Below are 9,264 nucleotides of genomic sequence, written 5' to 3' on the forward strand. Positions count from 1 at the left end.
TTTACTTTCAAATCCCCCTCCAATCTGCAGGCAGAGTGATCTTAAAGTGAAAAAATGATGCGGTCAGACCCATCCTTAAAACACTTCAGCCAGTTGCAGTTGCCTTGAGGGTGAAGTCCAAAATCTTACAAGGCTTCTCAGGTTCAGTCCCATCTCTCAGCACTCTCCCCATCACTCTCTCCTCCCCAGTCATGTGTTAGACTTCTTTCAGTTCACACTGAACTATATCTCACATCACGGCCTTCAGTCATGCTGTCTCCTCTGCCTGAAACACTCTTTTCTCCATCTTTGTGTGGGTGATTCTTATTTATCCTCTAGATCTCACTGCTTCAGGATGGCTTTCCCAAAATTTAAAGATAGTAGCTGTCTTAGTTTGTTCTGGATGCTATAACAAAATACCAGAGACTGGGTGGCTTATAAACAACAGAAATTGATTTCTCCAGTTCTGGAGGCTGGAAGTCTAAGGTCAGGGTGTCCTCATGCTTGGGTTCTTGTGAGGATCCTCTTCCAGGTCACAGACTTCTTGTCGTGTCCTCACATGATGGAAGGGGTGAGTTAGCTCTAAAGCGCTTCTTTTATAAGAGCACTAATCATATTCATGAGGGCTTTGTCTTCATGACCTAACCACCTCCCAAAGGCCTCACCTCCTAATACCTTCACCTTGGCCATTAGGTTTTCAATACATGAATTTCAGAGAGATGCAAACATTCAGACCACAGCTAATAAGATGATCCAGTTAATTCTCCTGATTCTGGTTCCATACTCACTTGGCAACCTCCTGGTAATAATAAAAAGCTTACCTTACTATATTTTTCTTCATCAGAGAAACTAAGACATTGTTAAATTCTTCTGGAATATTTTTTATAACCAAAACAATTTTTTTTCAAACCCTGACATTCTGGTTTATGCATTAGTCTGTGTAAACTAAGTTAGATAACATCTCCTCCACCTTGCTTCTCTCTAACGTTACACATCACAAGGAGAAATGATTCTGCCTTCCTCACCACTCCTACAGCTCTTAGCTTGTAGCTCCACTCCTGCCCTTCTCTCATACCTTAGGCATATTGTGTATGTCTCATCTCCTCTATCAGGAAGCAAGACTGTGGTGCTTTGTTCATTTCTGTATAAATAGAATGAATAGGTGCTCAGTAAGGATTTGTTAACTGTACTAAAACAATGCTATGGTTAGAAGTGACATATCTAACCCTGTTGATTCTACTTCTTAACTCTCTACTCAATGCGTTCTCTCCTCTCTAACACCACCGCCATTATTTTCAGGCCTCATCTGTTCACTCCTGGGTTATTGCAATAGCTTCCTTACTGGTATACAGGTTTATAATTTTTTCCCTCCAACACTGCGTTTTCCACCCTGATGTCAGGGTGCTTAAGCCACTTCAACACAACTTCCTATTTTCTTCAGAATGATAAACAAACTCATTAAAATGGCTCCTAAATGGCTTCATGATTTGGCCCCTACTTACCTCCCAAGTCCTACTGTCCTTCCCTGCCCCCCACCCCCACCCTTTTCCTATTCTTCTATCATACTGATCTACTTGCTATTTATGTGCTCTGGTCTTTCATAACCTACATCTTTGCTAGATCTTTCAGGAATAACAGAAATTATATCCCCTCTCTCTGGATATAATTTCTATATACACTTTAAGACATAAGTCTAGAGACAGTTACCCTGGAAAGCCTTCCCTGACACATCACCTAGGTTGTCCTAGGTTGCTCTTACTTTCTTAACATTGGCTGCTAATTTCTGTCATAGAACATACCATATCTGTCTCTCTCTCTATTCACAACACCCTTCCTCTTAATAAACAAAATCAAACCGGGAACTCTTCAAAGATAGGCACCGTGTGCATCCTGCTTACAATTGTATCTCCAGGGCATAGCACATGCCTAGTATGTACCAGGTGCTCAAGACACATCTGATGAATGAATGTTCTAGGACGCTGGTGCTCTGGGCAAGGGATGAGCTGTTTCCAGGAAATTAGAATAGAACATAACCAAATGTACAATGTTGAGACAATGAATCAGCAACCCTACTAAGCTCAATAGTTGATTGCAACATATATCCTCTAATAAGTCAGAGACTTTCATTACCTGCCCTCCCAACACAGTGTGGGAGGGGACTGGAAAAAGACATTTTATGTGTCTAGTGACTAAGAAAATAAGAACAGGAATAATAATAATAACAGCAGCCACAGCAGCAACAGCAGTAATTTATTAACCACCGACTTTGGGCCCAGGCACTATCATATGTACTCTATGTAGGTTATAACATTTAGATTTCACAGTAATTCTATGAGGTAGGTACTATTATTTACAGTTCACAGATGAGAAAACTAAACCTTAGGGGGTTAAGTGTTTCTGATAAACTATATAGCTAATAAATGGAAGAGCTTTGGTTCAATCCCATTTCCATCTGATGAAAAACTCTAGGTTCTTAATTGCTACCCTGTGTTTTCTAGAAGTGTTCAACTTCAAGGCACAAAACCAGACACACAGACATACATAGATACATCCACAGCACTGCTGAGAATGCTGTAAGGAAAATCCAGAGCTTAACTTCCTCAACCAGTCTCCTTCCTCCTCCCTCCTTTAATTCTGAATGAAAGGAGTCTCTAAGGAGAGACTGGAATGGTCAATGTGCACATTCTTTTCTAACATCTGAGACACTGAAAATTTGCTGGGCTCTTTCCATTTAGGTTGCTTTCAGATTTTTTGCTAACAATTTTTCTCACTGTGGGCTCTTGTGGCAAAGCTTGAAGGGGGAACACTGGCTACAGAGATGGAGGAACTTGCCTGAGGCCTCCTGAAGTGTTGAGCCCCAGACATGGATGAGAGGGCCAGGGGTGGGGAGAAAGTTCAGAGTATTAAGCTGTTCCTTCAAAGTGGATGTTCTCCAGGCTGTTCCTTAAATAAGTCTTGGCTTAGAAACCTAGCAGGGAACTGCAGTCAAATCAATCTCTCTCTCTCTCTCTCTCCATCTTTCTCAGGGAGAGTCCCAGTATGGGCCATATGGGCCATCTAGTCAGGGTAGATGGGGCACTGTTGTGTGCTAGGGTAGACACAAATTTCATTTCCTCTTACCCATTCAAATCATGCCTCCTCCTCAATATTCAACTCCCATCTTCCTTGACTGTTTTAATTTTCCACTTTCCTTTATGATTTCTCACTTTTGTATGTCAGTAATATACCAGAGATTAGGTATTTATGGCATCGTTTGAGTTACAGGATTTATTGTAGTGGAATGCATTTGGATGTAGGGAGGATTGGTAGATGACTGTAGTCACCCAGGAGGGAGGTAATCAGAATTCAAAATAAAGATTTGATTCTGGAAACAGAGAGAGAGAAAGGGCTGCAAAGGGCATTTTCTGGAAATCTTGCTTCCATATTCTATACAGTTTTTTGTTTTTTTACACTATCATGGTTTAAAAATAAAATCATCTTACTTGAGAAAGAGTTGCTATTCAGACTATTGATGGGGAAATCTGGATGCACATGAAATCCTACTGCAACAGATGATGCTAAGCATCCTGCTGTGTTAGACACCAGCAGTGGTGAGTCCAGCTTGATAGAGGCTTTAACTGCAGTCCGGCCTTCTTTGTATTTGTCTCTCTATAGAGACAGTATTTTAAAATTATTTATTGTAACAAGAATTGCCCTGAAGCAATCAAAACATATCTGGGTGTTCCTGGGTTTGTGCTTTAGAGTCTAGACCTTCATTATGATCATTCATTTATTAATGTGCTAAAGAGGGCAGACTTTCCCATTAACAAAAGAAATGGCCAAAAAGCGTTGTGACGCCAGTCAATCAGGCCTTTTTTTTTAAAAAAAACATCTTTATTGGAGTATAACTGCTTTACAATGGTGTGTTAGTTTCTGCTTTATAACAAAGTGAATCAGCTATACATATACATATATCCCCATATCTCCTCCCTCTTGCTTACCCTTCCCCCTCCCCATATCCTCAAGTCCATGCTCTAGTAGTTCTGTGTTTTATTCCCGTCCTACCACTAATCTCTTCATGACATTTTTTTTTTCTTAGATTCCATATATATGTGTTAGCATATGGTATTTGTTTTTCTCCTTCTGACTTACTTCACTCTGTATGACAGACACTAGGTCCATCCAACTTAATACAAATAACTCAATTTTGTTTCTTTTTATGGCTGAGTAATATTCCATTGCGTATATGTGCCACATCTTCTTTACGCATTCATCTGTAGATGGACACTTCGGTTGCTTCCATGTCCTGGCTATTGTAAATAGAGCTGCAATGAACATTGTGGTACATGACTCTTTTTGAATTATGGTTTTCTCAGGGTATATGCCCAGTAGTGGGATTGCTGGGTTGCATGGTAGTTCTATTTTTAGTTTTTAAGGCACCTCCATACTGTTCTCCAATCAGGCCTTTAATGGAGATGTGAAAGCATCAAATAAACTCCTTTCATGTGTCAGCAATGAATTCATTTTCAAATATAGGCTGTTTTCCTCTACTCACAGGTACTGAAATATGGCATTTCTTACAGGCCATTTTAAGTCCTAATTGCATTTCAACATTGAGAATGAAATCACTTAACCTGAACTGTATTTGTAGACAATCTGTAAACACATTTCCTCCCAAGAAAAAAAAATGTAAGAAGAAAAATGTCTAATGATTTTTAAAAAAAATGTATTAGGGACCAGTGACTGAAAGCAAGAATCATAATCGAAAGATAAATCTAAAGAACTGGAAAGAAAATAGAATTAAATTTTAAATAGTTGAATTATTGGACCCAGAAGTTCCTATTTCAGAAAGATTCATTCAGCTACCAAATGCTAATAATTATATATCTGCCTCCTCATAGTTGCATGTCTACCTGTGACCAGTCATCATTAATACTGAGACATAAGTCAGATTCTAGCTCTGCCCTCTTGGCTGTCTTAAGCGAATTACTGGCAAAGTACGAACGCAGAGACTGCAAATGACTGGAAGAAGCGATGACTAGGGAATGATAACAAGTCAGGTGAGGCTTGGATAATCATAAGAAAGCAGAAGAGAAACATGGCAACATTTCTTCCTCTTTTAAATATGTCTCCTCTGGCTTGGGCTTTAGTCCTGGCCTCAAATTAAGAGACACAATGAATATATATCAAAACAAGCAAAAAAACTGCAAAATGTGCATGCTTTTTGATCCAGAAATTCCACTGTAGGAATTTATTTCAAGTAAATTAATAAAGATGTGGGTAAAAACAGAGTTGTAATGAAGTTCCTTGCAGCATGATTTGTTACAGCAAAACATTGGAAACAGCTTATAAGTATAGAAAAAGGAGGATTGATTAAATAAATTATGACAGATCCATGAGATGGAATATAAGGCAGCCATTAAAATTATGGTGTAGTCTTTTTTATTGGAATAATATATGATCATAATTGTTTTTTTTTTGTTGTTGTTTTTTTGGCTGTGTCGGGTCTTCGTTGCGGCACAAGGGTGTCTCTCTAGTTGCTGGTGCGGTTTTCTCTCTCTAGTTGTGGCATATGGGCTTAGTTGCCCAATCAGGGATTGAACTCCCATCCCCTGCACTGGAAGGCAGATTCTTTACCACTGGACAACCCAGGGAAGTCCCGATCATAATTGTTAATTGAGAAAAAAGTATTATAAAACTACCCAAAGTCTAACTCCTTAAACATATACATAGAAAAATCCCTGAAAAACATATAACAAGGCATTTCCAGCAGTTGTCTCTAAACAGTTTTTATTATGGTTCCTTTTTGTTCTTATTTTTCCTTTTCCCTTTTTCTTGTTTCTATGTTAAGATACCCTGTCATTAACATGCATTGTTTTAGTCATAATATAAAATGAATACAACAAGCTTCATTTGAGAAGAATGATATGGTTGCCAAGGCAACAATAATTCCAGAAGCTTGGAATGTCCCTTTGTATGACTATGTGCAAGTTATACACCTCCCTTGAGACTCAGTTTACTCATTTGTGATAATGGAGTAACAACACCTATTCACAAATTTGTTGAGAGGATTAATAAGGCAAAGTGTGTAAAAGTGCCTGACATTGCCTTCAGCACATTGATGGGAGGTCAATATATACTGAATCACCATCTGAATGATAGGTCAACAATCTGTATTTCACACAAGGATTAACAAATTAGAATATATGCTAGAGTATACCACTTTGATAGCTAAAAAAATCTATTCTTCAAAAACAAACAAGGTAGAATTTAGCATGGGATATAGTGAGATTGCTCTTAATCTGCTGTGTGAAGGGTAGGTAGAATGTGGACATTTGGAAGAGCGTGATGAGCTAAACTCAGATTAATCTAGACACCTACTTCACCAGCAGAAGCCAGAGCCCATGACCTCCCTTATATGAGTGCAAAGACAGAGTAGCACAACCATGCATGTTATGCTCATTCCTTGTTAAAATGGAAAATGTCAACTAAAAATAACTGTCTTTAAATACTACCATTAACAAAACCCAAGAATTTTAAGCAAACAGATGTCTAAGAAGAAACTTACTTCCTAAAACATAAGTGGGACAATCCAACCTGCCAAATTGCTATGTATTCAGTTTCTAAGACACTGATATTGGCAAGTCCTATATTGCTCTCTATAGGTAGAAACTCCAGACAATGAATGAAGAGCAAATGGTACTTCTGAGCCTGGGGAGGAATGGTTTACTCAGCCATTTAACAAATATTTATTGAGCAGTTACTATATGGCATGCTCTGTGGTAGATACTAATGGCAATGGGATAAGATCCTCCCTGCCCTCATGGAATTTTCCATGATAATGGTGAACTAAGGTAGATGAGACAACAAGAAACCTGTTTCATTTCTTGTTCTGTTAAGAGTGACTTGCATATGCTACACAAGAATGCAGTGCCTTGGTTTCTCTCTATTCTTAAAATATGGAAAACAAAGCTACCTTTCTTGATGATAAAATATAAGAATAATTGGAAATTGTCTCAAGCCTTTGTTGAAAAATGCTTTTTGGAAAATGCTGGGATGTTTTTCAGACAATATTTTGATACTTTCCTTTATCCTTGTTTCTTCCACTGAAAAGTCTTGAAAAGCAACAAATCAAAATGCTCTTTTTTATTTAAGCCCTTTTCTCTTTACTTAAAGCTTTGGAGTCTCTCTTTGTTTTTTTTTCTTTTCTCTTCCTTCCTCCCTCCTTCCCTCCCTCCCTCCCTCCCTCCTTTCTTCCTTCTCTCCTTCCTTCCACACGTTATTCCTCTCCAGCCCCTATGTTTAAATACATCATGGTGGAATAGCAAATATGTAATTTGTTTATTTCTCTTTGCCCCCAAGTTGTTCCCCAATCAACTTTATTTTTCAAAAGCAATATAAAGGTTCATCTTTCAACTGGTTAATCCAGGCAAGCTGTTTGTGGGTTCTGTTCTCTCAACTGTTGAGTAATAGTTATTGGATTCAAAAGGGAGAGAGTTAGCTTGTGTCATACAGCGTGGGCCAGGTTCTTGTCTTGCACAGTTGTGCCAGTACACCTGAAACCCCACCAGCAACGCATTCGTTTCTCTGTACCCTGGCACCTCTTGGCTACTGTCTACCAAGCCAGGTCCAACAGACTTCATTGATGACTTAGTGAAGAACACACACTTATATTTGGCTAAAACAAGGGTGAAACTCATGTTTTAAAATTTGAAGTAAGAACCAAATTGTAGTTTACAAAAATGAAGGTCTAATCATTTAGCTCATTTGTTTATTATCATTTGCAAATTCCTTATGGTAGGCTACAGCCTCAACACACTTTGACCCCCACCCCTTGTCTGGCTTCAACTCATATTCTTTTCCTTCTTGATCATTACCCTTAAGCTACACTCTCTTTTCTAGAACATACCAAGCTCATTTCCTCTCCAGGGCTTTTGCTCATGCCACTTGTTCCCTTCTCCTGGAATGGTCTCCTTTTCTCCAAATTACTTCCCACTCTTCCCCACACCACCACCCGACCAGGCTCCACCATTAACTTAACACTTACTTATCCTCCAGCTCCTCAGCTCAAACCTCATTTTCTCTGGGGGGACTTCCCCGACTTTCCAGATCAAGTTCTCATTTTAAACACATTTTTATGAACTGGAAAAAAGCGAAGTAGCTGAAGCATATGGAGCAAGAGAGTGGTAGTGGTACAGTTTCCGGTTGGAGAGGTAAGCAGGGGACAGACTAAGCCTGACCTTGCAGGACTAGTTGATGATTTGGTAAGTAATAGTGTAAGAACAATAGAAAGCCAGTAAAGAGAATGTCAGTGATCAGATTTGGGTTTTGAAGAGACCACTCTGACTACTTTATGGAGAATCTGCTTAAATAGCAGAAAGGGATACACACCTGGTACCCCTGGTACACAAGGAAACCAGTTAGGAAGCTATTTGCAATAGTCTAGGAAGGAGAAAATGATGGTTTGGACCATGGTGGTGACCCTGGAGGTACAGAGAAGTTAGTAAGTGACAGATATATTAACAAAGTGAAATAAAATCAATAAACCTTCTTGAAGGATAAGATTTGAAGAATGAAGGAGAAAGTGGTTTTCAGGATTGTGCCTCGTCCTGGCTTGTGCAATTAGATGGATGGCGGAAGACCAACTTTTAAGGGTATTTGGGTGTGTGGAGGGAGTAGGGTTGAAGGTTGGTAAAAACAGGGTTGTGGGCTGGCTGCAGATTTTAAACTAAAGTTTGTAAATTACTTTATAGAGTATTTATTGTACTATTACAGCTTCATAATAATTATAGCTTGCACTTAGTGAATAGGTACTTGTGCCAGGCACTGTTCTACATGCTTCACATATATTACGTCACTTAAACATCAATAAATGATAATGTTTATGATTCCATAATTATCATTATCATTATTGCAATATATTGTGCCTGTCTTTCCTGGACAGAGTTAGTTAACACAAGCAATTTTTTCTATCCAATTCTCCTTTTTATAGACTCCATACAGGAAAGTAACATATAGTATAGGCACATTCTTTAGAGAAATTACAGTGCAGTTGATTAGATTATAGCCATCTTTAGTTCTATTCTAATCCTGAAGGCATATCCTGGACTAGTGACATTGTTTAGCTTCTGACCTTCCCATGCATGTAACCTACCTATAAATCTGTACTCAGAGTAGTTTACCTTCTCCTGTGTATTGATTCAGACTAACAATTAACTTCATTCTTTTTTTTTTTTTTTTTTTTTTTTTTTTTTGTGGTATGCGGGCCTCCCTCTGCTGTGGCCTCTCCCGTCGCGGGGCACAGGC

The sequence above is a fragment of the Physeter macrocephalus genome, chromosome 21 (assembly GCF_002837175.3).
Source record: "Physeter macrocephalus isolate SW-GA chromosome 21, ASM283717v5, whole genome shotgun sequence".
Taxonomy (NCBI): Eukaryota; Metazoa; Chordata; class Mammalia; order Artiodactyla; family Physeteridae; genus Physeter; species Physeter macrocephalus.